The sequence below is a fragment of the Hemicordylus capensis genome, chromosome 6 (genome assembly GCF_027244095.1).
Source record: "Hemicordylus capensis ecotype Gifberg chromosome 6, rHemCap1.1.pri, whole genome shotgun sequence".
In the NCBI taxonomy this organism is placed as follows: Eukaryota; Metazoa; Chordata; class Lepidosauria; order Squamata; family Cordylidae; genus Hemicordylus; species Hemicordylus capensis.
In genome coordinates this window covers 153,805,740-153,818,767 of record NC_069662.1, presented here as the reverse complement: position 1 = coordinate 153,818,767, position 13,028 = coordinate 153,805,740, and the positions used below count along the sequence as shown (strand labels likewise).

The window sequence follows — 13,028 nt, the reverse complement described above, 5'->3', positions numbered from 1 at the left end:
GGTCATTCATACAAGCAAAAACTGTGTTCTACCCAGGTTCGGGAGCTGTGTGTGTTCCTAATTTTGGATTGTGTGGAAGCAAGGTAAGGGGATAACCTGGGTAGCTTTCCCTCCTACCTTGCTTCCATACAGTTGCTTCCTCCTACCTCCCTTCCACAATCCTACCTTCCCAAACCCGGGTAGAACACAGTTCTTGATTGTGTGAAGAACCTCAAAGAAGTCCAGAATATGACAATGTCGTTATGCCATCCCTTCATGCAGCATGTGAGATAAGCATAAAAGATGTGATCTTTATACACACACACACACACACACACACACAAATGAAGCATAGTGTTTTAATAGTTAATCAGTCCTTGAATGTTCAGTGCCGCTACCCGGAATAATAAAGGGGAAAGAAGCGAGCCAGCAGCAACTCCATCAGACGCCACTAGAGTTCTCCTTCTCCCAAGGATCCGTGGCTTCATCCTTAAACCCTGTTTACCCCAGAAAGCTAGAAGTGTGCACAGACAGGAGAGAAGAGAGAATATTCAGACACAATAAAACTCCGAGGAGGGGGGAAATATGTAGGAGGAGGAGGAGGGAGTCGCGCGGCCTGGGGAACGGATTGAAAAGTTTCGCCTGGTTTAACTTCTCCTCTTCCTCCCCCTGCAGCAAGAGAAAGAGCAGCCGCCAAGAGTACAAGGTGAGAGAGACTCTCTTCAGCCTGGGGAGGAGGAGTGTGCGTGCGGCGGCGGCGGCGGCAGGCGGCGGCGGGGGGGAGGCAGAGAAACGACTTTGAATTTACAGCCCGGTGGGAGATTATGCGTGCCTTTCTCCCTGGGTTTGGGGGCGAGGGAGAGACGGCGGGCGCCTCTCGCTCGGATGTGGGGCCCCTTCTTTCCTTTTCCTTAAAAAAGAAAGAAAAGAAATATAAATATATAAATATATATATATATATATATATATGATGGAGGATTAGAAACATGGCGCCTTAAAAAAAAGAAACCTACAAAATCATGTACACACTCAGCCACAAGAGGAGAGGGCTTTGGGGGAAGAGGTTGAGCCTCCCTGCGTGCAGAATGTCGTGGCCGCAGGAAAGAGGGCAGAAGACGGGATTCGGGAACATGCTAATCGTAATAATAATACATAATAATAATAATAATTTATAATAATTATTAGCCTCATCCGCTGTGCCAGATGGATTAGAGCATTTGGGTTGCCTCTTTTCTCCCCCCACTCCCTTTTTCTTCTCTCCCCCCCCCCCTTTTCCTCTTTCCTCCACCCTGAGAGTGTCTGGAGAATGCATTTCCTGGACATTCGTGCAAAAATCACGAGAGTGCAAATCAGACAGCGGCGCGGGGGGATTAATGTCGTGGGTTCGCCTTTATTAAGGAACACCCCCCCCCGCTCGTGATTTCGGGATGCAAAGGGGCTGCCGCTTCCTCGCCCGTATTAAAGTTATACCCCCCTCACCTGAGGGTAAGGTGAGAGGTTCGCGTGTGCAGAACAGAAAGGCAGGGAATGGGAGAGGGAAAGGGTGTGTGCGTGTGACTGTGTGCCCAACAAGAGTCGGGGGAGGAACTACTTTCCCGCTGCGGCCTACATAGAGCGCTGGAGCCGGGGACTCGAGTGGGTGGAGAGGCCGGGCATGGCGCCGTCTTGCCCGGTCGCGGTCCTTTCCCCCAGCTTGGGCCTCCCAGATTGAAGACACCCGCTTGCGTGCCTGCTTCCCTCCTCCCTCTCTCTCTCATTCGTCTCACCGTGGCTGCGTTTGAGACAGGTTTGGACCGAATAATGGCAGGGGCTGCGTGGGGTGTGGGCGCCACAGGAAAATGGCTTAGGGGAAGAGGCGGTTTCGTAGCCTGCCTCCTTCTCAAGGCGTCTAGGAAAGGGGTGAGGTTGATACCGACGCCCACTCCCCAAAAGGTGGATCAGAGGTGCCCCAGAGTAGACGGTGGGTTTCCTCCCTGTTGGGTCCTCATTAAAGCTAAACCTGGGAGGCTTTACCCTTCAGAAAGGAAAAGGGTGGGAAGGTTATACTCTTGCCATTGGGTGTGGACAGGTTAAAAGCGCCTCCCCTGCAGGTTTATCATTGCATTTCAATGTGTAATGAAAAGACAAAGGTATTGATAAGATGAAGGTAATTTGGTTAGTCCTCTCTCTGAAGGCATTAGATAAGGAATGGAGCAATACCCTATTGGATGTGGGGAGACTAGGCAGGAGAGGGCTATTAGGTGGGCTGTTGCCCTGTCTCTCATTCACATGGGTTTAAGGGTAGATATTTAGGAGTACTTCATCTCAATTAGTTATTCTGTCAACACTATTATATCATGTTGGTGTCCTCGCTCTCGGGGTGCTTAAGGAATAGTTGAAGGCTGTAGGTGGGTTTCCCCCTTCCAGTGGTTTAATGGATAAAAGAAGAGGTATTTTGAATTGTTCTGAGTTTTTAACTGGTTGCTTAATGTAGAATAAACTTGTTAATGTGGTGTAGGCCTTCTCTTCTTAAGGCTGCAGGTGTTTACTATTGAGTCCAGTGTGTAACCCTAAAACTCAGTGGAATTTAAAGCTGATTTATATCCTGCCCAATCTTTGGTATGTTAGCAGTGGCTTACAAAGTCACCATTGCACAAAATTTAAGTATCCGTAGGCTTGGGCTGCACAGGTTGCTCTCCTGTGGGATGCTGCAAGAATTAAGTTGTACAGTACTGGCAAATTTCTCTAACGGATGAACAGGTAGTGCAGGCATGTGGTTGCTTTGTATTCTGGCCTTACTGTATGCCTATAAAGTGGCAAATGGGTACGGGTTCCTATACTTGTTTAAGGAGCCGATCCAGATATTTATTACATCTTTCCTCCCTGGAGCCTAAAGCAACATGCTTGGTGTTCTCAAGTGGCCTTCATCCCAGAAACTGAGTTGCACTCAATAGTTTCAGCAAGCCTGCTGCATCATGTGTCTTTAGACTGGGGTACCCTAGTGTCTTGTGTTGTCAGTGGGATTTATGAAGCCCTCACACATTTTCCTCTAAAGGCATTGTTTTCTCCAGCCCTATTTCCTGCCTAATTATGTCTCCACTGAGACAGCATTTTCTGTCACAACATCCCCTCCTCAGAACACCTTGGGCAGTAAGGGAAAACACATACTGAAACAGACCCACCAGTTTATAATGATTTTTTAAATCCAGGTCCTATCTTCCATCAGTGAAATAAACATTACAACAACATGCTCTGTATTAAAAAGTCACTCTTAAAATTTTGCCAACTACAAATCATATAATGAAATGAAATATATTGGGGATATGGACCCTACTCATAATTTAAAAAAAATGTTTGTTATTAAGTAGTATCAACTATAATCTATTCTGACATCTTATATATACTGCAATAACTTCTAATAGAAAATGACTATGGATAAATTTGATATTGAACATTATTCTACAAATAACATACTACAAATATGATATTCATAGTACTAGCGGCAGCGATAAAACCCATTTCTTTATAGATTTGTCAGCTGTATCATTTTCTTTTGCATTTTTTCTTAATAAATTAACTTAGTCAGCTACACCACTCTCCATGTCTGAGTGAACCAATCTGTTTGTGTTGGTGAATTTGGTTTTTTCCACATTAAGACTATACAAAGTCTGGCAACTGTCAGGAGATCAGTAATAAGTTCCAAATCCTCTCTCTATGCTTATGCTATTACATATCCAAAGCTATTTTTGGCTCATAAGGTAATTCATGTCCAGCCATATCTTTCAACTCCAAAATTATGGTATTTCATTTCCAGAAGTTCCCAATGATTGGGGAAGACCACCCCCCCCAAAGCCAACCCAAGGTATCTGCTCCATTCATACTACATCTCCAACATTTATTGTCAGAAAAATGATAGGTGTGTTTAAGGCAATATATGGTGTGAGATAGCACCTGAATTGCCACTTATGCAAACTTTCTTTCAAGCTGACATTTGCTGTTTGCTCCAAGTTATTTTCCCAAAACTGCTGCAATTTTTTCCCCTAGCATGTTGACAAATTGTTTTTCAAAAAAATTCAAATATCCCAAATATAGATCCCATCCAGTCACTTTAATTTCATTTTCAAAATAATGAATTACATATTTTCTGGTGCTGCAGTCATACAACAATCTAGTTCAGGATATTGCTTCGGTTAGATGAAATCCTAATTATTTTTCTTTTTACCCTGGTGCCCAGATTCCACCATTTAAATGTCCTTAATATATCTCCTTTTAAATTGCTCAACAGTAATATAATTAATGGGTGCAATTTGCTACAAGGGAATAAGGCTGGTTCTGTAGAATTGTGGTATCAAAACTTCAGCAGCATGTTGTATTTCAGAACTATAGAGTTTCAAGATGCAGAGTTTCATTATATTCTGTTATGAAGTGTGAATATCAAGGACATTTGTGTAATGTACTCCAGGAGGGGATGCCCCTTAAAGCAAGGACCATCTGACAGTATTAGGTTCTGGCAGAACCTAAGAGCGGTTTCAACCAGACCCCTGCATTCACGCCACCTACACAGAGTAACATCCTTGTACTGTGCATTTCTAACTATTATTTAAACACCTTATTTTTGTATATGCAGACCTCTGTCTGCATATATTTTGTCTGCAATATTTGTGTGGCTGACTGCTGATGTCTTGATTTAAATCTGGCTTTTTGTATATGCAAAAGGTGCCTCTTTGCCAAGTTAGCAGGGGAGACAGAGAAGGAGATGCTCTTATTTCAACAGGGAGCATATTCCAAAGCCTTGGAGCAGCCGCAGAGAAGGCCAGGTCCCGGGTCACCACCAAACGAGCCAGCGGCAACCGTAACTGGAGCTATTCTAGGATGTGAATCCTAATAAGGTGAATTTTTGTCATGTTTGTAGAGGATTCAACTTTTCTTCAAAGTTGCATATTGGAGAGGAAATCTGAGAGATTTTCTTCCATACTTTCCTATTGCAAGATGTTCATATAAACAATGACAATCGAGCACCTACAGGCTCTGATCTTTCTGGTTGCTTGCACTCTATTCTTCAGAAGCGATTACATTCTCCCCTCTATGAGGAATGTCACATAAATGGCACAGAATACGACAGAAGTGATTTTAGGGCATTTTGAGCTTGGTCTAAAAGCACTTAAAGAGCACAATCCTTATTCTCCTTGATTGGGACTGAACTGGCAGAACACAAGGCTGCAAATTGTATATTATACTCTTGGCTGTACAAAATCCTTTACTACCCTTATCTCATTTACCATCCTAGTAACCCTAAGAAGTATGTTAGACTGGGAGGTGAAGACAAAAGACTAGCTATTAACCCTCATGGTTGAACTGTGATTTGAATGCAGGATTCAAAGCCAGCATTCTGTCAACTACCCCACAACAGTCACCAGAATATGAATCATCTCACTACTTTATATAACATTTTTAACACCTACATTATGTTAATAAGAATATAAGAACAGCCTTGCTGGATCAGGCCCAAGGCCCATCCAGTCCAGAATCCTGTTTCCCACAGTGGCCCACCAGACGCCCCTGAGAAGCCCACAGGGAAGAGGTGAGGGCACGCCCTCTCTCTTGCTGTTGCTCCCTGCAACTGGTAGTTAGAGGCATCTTGCCTCTGAGACTTGAGGTGGCCTATAGCCACCAGATTAGTAGCCATTGATAGACCTGCTAAGTGGTATAGAAGACAAAATGACAAGGTTCCTGACTAGTGGGCTTCTGTGAACAGTATTTTTCAAGCAACAAGTGCGGGGGGGAGTATTTGGTTGGAAGGATGAGGATCTCTGCCTTCGGCCTGATAAGTTGTTGAGATATTGTAAAGACAGCTAGAAAGGAACAACTGAAAATAACAGGGACATAGCTCAGTAGGTATAGCTCATATTTTGCATGCAGAAGGTTGCAGGTTCAATCCCTAGCGTTTCCAGTTTAAAAGGATCATGGTGAGCTGTTGCTATGGTTAGTTAGGATTATGGCCCTCATTTCTACATTGCCTCATGCTGATAATGAGATTTATGTGTAAATACATCTTCTTTGTAAGGATTTTGTCAAAAGTCTCTCTAGCACTCTTCTGGCTGAAAAGTTGTCTGCCACAAAGCTGGTTGGTTGTGTGGGATGTATTGGGTATAATGCAGTGCTAAGGTGCTGAAAAGAAGTGGGGTTACATTCATATTGGGCTCAGGCTATAAGATAATGCATGATGTTGGATTATTAGACTCTAATATTTAATCTTTAATATTCCTCCCCCATGCATCCCTGTGATTCATACACAATTTTCAAGCATATATTTACTCAGTGGTAATTATATGATACATTCCCATTGTCTTTTAGCCTTTAAGCAGTAACTGTGTCAGAGTACTCATATTTGAGATTTTTGGGACATTTTTACAACAGAAGACTAAACCAAAGTTCTAAAAAAAAATTGTGCACATAAGCTAAATTTATATTAGTACAAGGAATATACTGGAACAGATTGATCCAGGTTATATTTCTCAATTGGATGATAACCAAGAAGATAAACATGAGTAAATGTTGGGGTGAAATGGAATAGGGGTATGTGTAAGATCCTTATGAAGAGATCAGTAATGGGGTATGTCACTGTAGTTTTCTACAGTGAAATAAAGCAGCATAGTCTTTAAAGCATTAGGGCTTTGGAAAAGGTTTTCCTGTTTATATGAACAGAATGGTATTGTCTGCTTGTATCAGAGTCTTACAATAAATCAGCTGTTTTGTAGAGATTGAAAATGACAATCACTTAAGAAGCACCAATTGAAGAAATGGCCTGGCCTTGAAAGGCAAAGAAACTACCTGGATATCAGATATTGACTTTCTTATGTTGTAGGGCAATTCTTAGTTTAGCATTCTGCCATCCTTGGTAATAACTTTTGCAGGTTTGCTAGTATTGCTTGTTGAACAATAAAAATATTAAAACTTCCACTGGCTGAAAATGGAGGAAAGAAAAATGTTTTTGCTCCTAAGAAGTCTTCTTTTTGTTGAATGTTCATCATTATACTGTCAGTCTTGATGGAAAATTTGAGACAGCAGGTAGGACTGAGGGTAGCAAACGTCAACTTGTAGTTCAGATTTCATGAATCATAAAAGCCCTGGTATTGTGTTACACATTTTGCAAATGATTTTGCGATCGGTCATTTGGAGCATATTATTGATGGGCTTAAGGAAATTCAACTATTTGTTGAATTATGATTCTTTTATATGAGATGTTGAAATTATAATCAGAATTATCTCTTTCACGGCCCTACATTTAAGGAGAGTCTTAGAGCTAGAGATGTTTGTTCATTTGCCTGGAAATGTTTATGGGGTACCTGATGGCAAGAGCATGGCAGAATAATGTACATTTTAGATCAATCATTCTACTTTTTGTTGATCATTTTGTAACATTGGTTGCTTATGAACAGGTACTCTGTTGCTTATTGTTGGTACTAGTTGGGCTTCTTGGGGTTTAATGCACACGTTGGTCATCAGCTTGCCATTGTGGGACTGAATCTTATCTCCTGCTTCAGTGGCTGCTTGTTACAAAATAACTAGCAACTCTCCCTTTTATGGCTGTTTTCAAAAAGCTTTTGCAGGGCTCTTATGGGTTGTAACTTATCACAGGTGTAAGACTGAACACTGTAGAACAATCGTGATATTTCTCTGGACATAAAGACTGACATATCACGTGAGGGTACATCAGCCCAGCAATATGGAATGCCCACAAGTTGCTCAATTTGCGCAAATGCAACAATTGTGCAAATGACATTACACAAGAATAAGCCTATTATTTCCAGTTGACTTACTGTTGTGTAGTTGTGCAACTTGTGCGCATGCAACATTGTTGGGCTGACGTATCCTTGTGCAATATGACAGCCAATTTGTATCACAAACATAATTTATAGGCAAAGCCTTAGGCATTGATCATGTTACAGTTTTGTGCCTTTGATTTCATAAGTTTATGAATGCTTGGGATGTTTCTTAGTTTTATTGCTTAGAATGACCACATATTGTCAAAACCTGGTTCTTATAAATGCTATAGGCTCAAAGGCATGGTCTGAAGGTACATGATGCAACAAGCTTGCTGACCAGCAAATCTGAGTTTGAGATTGTCTGGGAACCTTCAGTACACCACAAGTGGAATTCCATGGAAGAAAGGTGCAATATAAATAAAATATGTGAACTCTACTAAGTAAAATTTGTTATGAATCTAACAGCTTATGCGAAGTAACTGCAGACCTCTCAAACATTGGCAAAAAACCGAAACAACACTCTCCCATTATATGAATGAGAACTCTTGCTTTGAACCCATCTTGAATTTAGAGCACACTTAATTGTTGTTGCATAAAAGAAGAATGCTCGGCTGGGTAAAAACAGCAATAGCAACAAAAACACTAATTAAAAATTGAAAGATAATTTAGCAACAGAAATTCTCATCTCTTTTCTCACCCTCTCTTCCAAACTTAAAAAGAGGATGTTTTTTCTAGAAATAGAAAAGAACGAACTATGATGTTTATAGACCATCTGCAAAACAAGATCAATTCACACAGGTGAACAGTCCTGCATTTGATCCTTCCTGAATGTCCCCAGGTTCAGGAATTTTATATATGAACTAGAGTTCCAATATGCCTTTACATGATTTTCTTTCTGTTTGCTTTCATTGAAATTGCATCAGTGTATAGCTCACTTAACAGTCTGTTTCAAAATACTGAGACATTTTTGACATTTGTTTAATTTTGTTTCTTTTAAAAAAAAAGTTAGTTACGACATACTTTTTCCAATAAAAGACTAGGGACAGGGAGAAAACAGCTGCTAGGGTGAGGCAGCGGCGGCAGGTCCGGCCACCGGGGTGTGGCGGTGGGCGGGAGGAGGGGATGGGCCTATTTGAAAGCTGGCCAGAAACTGCGGCTGGGTGGGGGGAGGTGGAGAAGTGGGCTGGTCAGAGGCGCAAATGCTCTCCGCCTGGCCCAGCTAGTTTCCATTACATCTGTTGTTCCATAATGAAATGAATGGGATCTGATGTTGAACAAAAGGGTTTTTTTTAATTCTACCTTATTTTAGTTTAATTTGGATAAAATACCCCATAACCTCCCCCCCCCATTAATTCTCCAGTAGTTGCTTGCTTTTACATATTTGTTACCACTGGTCTGATTGTAATGATTGTATTAATTGTAGAACCTGTCTTGTAATGGCATGTTTATATAATTGTGCACTGTTTGGGATGAGCATTAGGAGCCAGTGCCAATATTTCTGAGGCACTATCCCAGTGCAGGCATAAAGAAACGTTTTAAAACTATTAGCATCAAAAGTTTTAGATGCCTAGACTAACAAGTCCTGATGATGGAAGTCAGCTTAAGAGCACATCAACCTATGCATTAGAATCACGTCTCTGCCTAGCAGATACTTTGGGGTCCTAATTTCCTTATGTCTGCCAGTGGTGGTATTCTAAGACTTCCAAGAGAGCCCAGTTATGTTACCAGTTTTGGCAGTAGCTATAACATTAGTGATATAGTACTACTTTTAACTCTTCTCCAGAATACTGCAAACAATCTTTATTCCTCTGGGGTATAGAATTTCTTCTTTTATTGTTACCTTTTCTTTAAATATTTTTGCTCTCATATCTTCAGGAACTAGTGAATTATGACTTCTTTTCTAGCAAGAAGTGTGTAAATTTTTCCTTCTAAAATCTTCCAAAAGAAAAAGTATTCTGTGGAGTATTCTACAGTGTGAAGCATGTTGCTTTGGGTAGTTGGGCAATGTGTAGTGTAAGCTCATGTATTACTGTCAGACTTGTGTGAGTCAGCTGATTCCTCCAAGTGCTGTAATTGACTGTATCCCTTCAGAATTCAAATGGGACATGCCATGTTTAATGCTGTGCTATTTAAAAAACAAAACAAAACAACAACCCTGCAGGTAAAAACACTAGAACATTGGAAAGATTCTGGCCTAGTCCACTCCTCTGTGCTAGTTCCCCCCCCCCCCCCTTGCAGGGAGTTTTTGTTGTCTTCTTGTTGTATACATGAACATTCAAAAACTATGAGCCCACCTGCAGTCTGACTTTCTCTTGAGTCTGCTACCTTTTTCCTACCTCTTTCTGTTGCATGTGTAGACCAAGCTGCTGTAATAAAGGAGGTGAATTTTATCCTGGTACTAAGTGGCATAGCCAGGAAAAGCTTGATTAAAAAGCAGAAGGTTGCTGGTTTGAATCCCCACTGGTATGTTTCCCAGACTATGGGAAACACCTATATAGGGCAGTAGTTATATAGGAAAATGCTGAAAGGCATAATCTCATACTGCGCGGGAGATGGCAATGGTAAACCGCTCTTGTATTCTACCAAAGAAAACCACAGGGCTCTGTGGGCGCCAGGAGTCGAAATCGATTTGATGGCTCATTTCTGAGGAATGATTAGAATAGTTAATGTATTTCTGTAAAATTTTGAATGAATAGAAACTTAAGGTTCAAGGAATGAACAATTTCGCTTCCATAAATCTCACAAACTGTGTCGAACATTAACAATTTTAAAAAGTGATGTTAAATACCTAAGATAATTCCACTAAGAGATTGTATCATGATCTTCCATTCCCTAAAAGCTTTTTTTTTTTTTTTAAAGTAAAACTGTCCCTGAGGGAAACAAAAATAAATTCAACCAAACAAAAATCCCTACTATGCACCCATCTCATGTGTCTCAAATCTTTCTCCACTTATCCATGCAAGTATTACCTCCAAACTCAGCCTTGCTTTTGCCTACTTATGATGTGCATAATTTCATGTGAAATTAAGAAGAACAAATTCTTCTGAGATGCTAAAAATCCACTTTCTTTTCCAGGCATCATCTTTCCAATGTGCATTAATATTGCTGTGTTCTTTGTTTTTTTTTTTTAAGGCAGTATACAGTTATTTGACAAATAGTATTGGGAAATCATTTTATTTATTTATTTAACATATTTTTATACTGCCCAAAACTTACGTCTCTGGATGTAATTTAGCAGAGGGATACCACCCATAGGCTTGTGATGACTGGGTAGCAGGAGTTTAAATGCACAGTCACTAGAAGGAAGCAGCAAGAAAGAAAACTACAAAAAGAGTTTATGTTCCTTACTAGCCAGGGCACTTTTAACATGGCAAAATTACATTTATATTTGTTTCTACTGTTAAGTTCTGATGGAAGATATATTGAAGGCAAGATAAGGGCTCTGTGCCATCTATTGCCTTTTTGAGAAGATTTGAATTGAACAGGTTCCAGGAGGGTAGGTGGTTGGGTAGGCGACTAGAATGCAAGTGGAGGAGAACTCAATTTGAATTTGACAGGATGCAGCATGTGACCCATTTGAAGACTTATGCGACAGCGGTGTGTGCAGCAAAAAAGATATTTTGGTCTGCGCACATTGCAGCTGCAGGTTCACGTTCAGCAGAGCTATCCCGGGTTGTGAGGAGTTTAGTCTCTGCTACTTCAAATCAGTCCCTGGGGCCGTTCTGCTGTGGTGCTTCTAATGGGTTCTTTGTGAACAAGGTCTTCTATATTTGGGCCGACTTGGACTCCACTATTTCTACAGGGTTTATGGAGGAGATGTCCAGCAATCCTTCTTGTAGTATTAGGTTGGATCAGTTTGAATCTGTGACTCCTGAGGATGTGGACAAGCTGCTTTGGGCGGTGCAGCCTACTACCTGTTCTCTGGATCCTTGCCCAACTTGGCTGCTTCTATCTAGCAGGGAGATTGTTGGAGGTGGCCTAGTTAATATCATAAATGCATCGCTGAGGGAAGGTAGGATGCCTCCTTGTCTGAAGGAGGCAATAGTTAGACTGCTCCTTAAGAAGTCTTCTCTGGACCCCTTAGCGATGGATAGTTACAGGCCAATCTCCAATCTTGCTTGGTTGGGCAAGGTGATTGAGAGGGTGGTGGCCAACCAGCTCCAGGCAGTTTTGGAGAAAGATTATCTAGACCCATTTCAAACTGGTTTTAGAGCTGGCTATGGGGTTGAGACAGCCTTGGTCAGCCTTTACTGGGGAACCGACAGAGGGAGTGTGACTCTGCTGGTTCTTGTGGATCTCTCGGCGGTGTTCGATACCATCGACCATGGTATCCTTCTGGATCGCCTGGGGGAGTTGGGGATAGGGAGCACTGCTTTGCAGTGCTTCCGCTCCTATCTTTTGGGTAGATTCCAGATGGTGGAGCTTGGTGACAGTTGCTCCTCAAAATAGGAGCTGTTATCTGGAGTCCCTTAGGGCTCCATTCTGTCACCAATGCTTTTCAGTATCTACATGAAACTGCTGGGTGAGGTCATCAGGAGGTTTGGTGCTGGGTGTTATCCGTGTGCTGATGACACCCAGATCTTCTTTTCCTTTTCATCTTCAGGAAATGACACTCATTCTCTAAATGTCTGCCTACAGGCAGTAATGGGCTGGATGAGAGATAACAAATTGAAGCTGAATCCAAGCAAGACGGAGGTGCTCATTGCGGGGCTCAGAATCTGAGGGGTGAGTTAGATGTTCCTGTGCTGGATGGGGTTACACTCCCCCAGAAGGAGCAGGTGCGCAGCTTGGGAGTACTGGACCCAGACCTCACCCTGGTATCTCAGGTGGAGGCCATGGCCAGGAGTGCTTTCTGTCTGCTTCAGCTGATTCGACAGTTGCGCCCATTCCTTGAAGAGAATGACCTCAAAACAGTGGTGAATCAGCTGGTAACCTCCAGGCTTGACTATTGTAATGCACTCTACATGGGGCTGCCTTTGTATGTAGTTCGGAAACTTGTTAGTACAAAATGCAGCAGCCAGATTAGTCTCTGGAGTAACCCGGAGAGACCATATTATACCTGTCTTGAAACAGTTACACTGGCTGCCGATATGTTTCTGGACAAAATACAAAGGGCTGGTTGTTACCTTTAAAGATCTGGATGGCTTAGGTCTGAGTTAACTTAGAGAGTGCCGCCTTCTGCATGATCCCCACCGCATGTTAAGGTCATCTGAGGAGTTTCGTCTCCCGTTACCACCAGTTCATGTGGTGGCGACTCAGAGGCAGGCCTTCTCTGTAGCTGCTCCTGGGCTATGGAATGTACTC

General features: G+C 42.0%; 1 protein-coding gene across 8 annotated transcripts in view; it reads left to right on the top strand.

The window, feature by feature from the left end:
* The first annotated feature begins 460 nt into the window (after window positions 1–460).
* Window positions 461–13,028, top strand: part of ZMYND11 (zinc finger MYND-type containing 11) — a 156,547-nt gene continuing 143,979 nt past the window's right edge. For 2 of the 8 annotated variants that reach the window (XM_053260965.1, XM_053260959.1), the window contains exon 1: window positions 462–685. The gene's annotated coding sequence lies outside the window, so the exon portion shown is untranslated. Of the gene's footprint in view, window positions 686–1,077; window positions 1,119–1,450; window positions 1,470–1,521; window positions 1,766–13,028 lie in introns of those variants that run through there. The other 6 variants (XM_053260963.1, XM_053260967.1, XM_053260968.1 and 3 more) reach the window with 6 other exon arrangements.